This window comes from Penaeus monodon, chromosome 25 (assembly GCF_015228065.2).
Source record: "Penaeus monodon isolate SGIC_2016 chromosome 25, NSTDA_Pmon_1, whole genome shotgun sequence".
NCBI lineage: Eukaryota > Metazoa > Arthropoda > Malacostraca > Decapoda > Penaeidae > Penaeus > Penaeus monodon.
The window spans coordinates 33,248,854-33,250,753 of record NC_051410.1 but is presented as its reverse complement, the minus strand read 5'-3'; the positions used below and the strand labels follow the sequence as shown (position 1 = coordinate 33,250,753).

General features: G+C 31.3%; 1 protein-coding gene across 1 annotated transcript in view; it reads right to left on the bottom strand.

Moving 5' to 3' along the window:
* LOC119589154 (phosphatidylinositol 4-phosphate 5-kinase type-1 beta-like) overlaps positions 1 to 1,900 on the bottom strand; it is a gene marked incomplete in the record, with an annotated part of 149,444 nt that overhangs the window by 9,224 nt on the left and 138,320 nt on the right.

Sequence of the window (1,900 nt, the reverse complement as noted above, 5' to 3'; positions counted from 1 at the left end):
TCATCAATTACCATACACCATAAGCAACAGTACACAGAAACTATGATACCTGCATCTAAATATGAGATATCTTGTATTCTCCAGTAAATGGTATTACCAAAATGATAATTATCTGATTGTTGGAGAATGTCACTATTTATTGTATTAACTTTGGAGAATTCCTATCCTTTTATTATTTATTTCTGGAGAATAAAAATCAGAAGTTTGTATTTACTTTGCAATCTCAATCATGATTTTAAGGCAAGTCTATTCACATAGCTGTGACAAAATAATAAAAGACACTTGGAGCAAGAAGACATGTATGCTGAAGAGTTGACAATATTTCAATTCATCTTGTAAGGCCTTTTACATGCATACAAAGAGAAAAGGACAGAAAATAAAGAGGCAGATGTAGTAGGTTCAAGAGGAAAACGTAAAGAGGACTATCAGTGAGGAAACTGCAGCTGAACCTCCTTTCTATTACCTATATAAAATAACAAAATGCCCATTATTGCCCTGCATTTATCAGACATTATTCTATTTCCCTTTTCTTCCTAATCACTTGCATTGAAAATGTTCAAGTTGAATTGAAACTTTGTCTTATCTATGTGGCCACAAATTTATTGGGTTGCATTTTCAATATTCTTCAGAAAGTAATGATCGTACTTACACATGCAAGTCATAGCATCACAGAAGCTTCTAACAGGTATAATAATTAACAACAACAACAACAATAATAATAAAAATAGAAATGATAATCTCACTAATAAAAGATTTCATATATCAAAGTTAAGGTTATCAATAACCAAATGACATTAAAATATATAAATAAAAATTACACAAAGCACAATTACAATGAATCAATTTACCTTTAAATAATAAATTCCTAAAATTGATCAAATACTAATAATCAGTAACTCATAGAGCTACAAAATTAGTTCAGCTTCAATAATACTGGTAAAGTCGATAAGAAGGTTTGATTAATATTTTCTTTGTAATTCATTCTCATCAAATTAACTATTTGATACAAAATACTTTGTTACTAAGACTGATAATACCAGTAATTGAAAAGGAAAAGGAAAAAAGTAATCAGTTTCTATTCACAGATAAATATACACCTGCCATAATATTTATCTAAACACTGCATTTTACCTGGAAATCAAATGTTTGTTTCTGAAGGTTTAAAAGAATATCCCTTCTTAATATGTATACTTTTGTTAATTTCTTTTAATTACAAACACTTTTTTCCTAGCTATGTCTATTCACCATTTCCTAAAGCTACAACAGACAAGTCGCACATGAGCTACAGTGGTGTGAATTCTTCAGAATGTTTGATGGGATACAGATAACAAAATGAAAGTCTCTTATTCAACAACAATGGTAACAAGTTTATTGCACTGATGAGTAAAATCATTCATAAAAAGCATCAGCTTAAATTCCATTCTGTTCATCAAAGCAAGTTTCTCCATTTAACAACAGAATTCAGGCCACTGGGATCTATACATACATGCTCTTACACATGTGTAAAACCACAAAACAGCATAAGAAGACAACAAGAGAGAGGGAAGAGAGGAAGTAAAGACGTTGTTGCCCAAAAGGTAGGTAAAAGCTAGTCACCAACACCTAAGCCTTGATGTATTACTGTATCAAGGAAGCCTGGTGTAAGCTCACTGTAAGATAAGAACAACATTATTAATGATAGAATCAAAGTTCTTAATTTGTCTACTCCATCATTCCATATAACCAATTAAGTCAATTATTAAACTGTTCTAAACTGAAATGATGGATTCAGAATGATTTCTTTAACCCTATTGTAGAGGTGCCTCTTCCTAACAATAATGGAGTTGTGAGGTAAAAGTGGCAAAGAAAAACAGAAGATGAGTGCTGGGTATAGAACAGTGGTTCTTAACCTGGGGGGCTT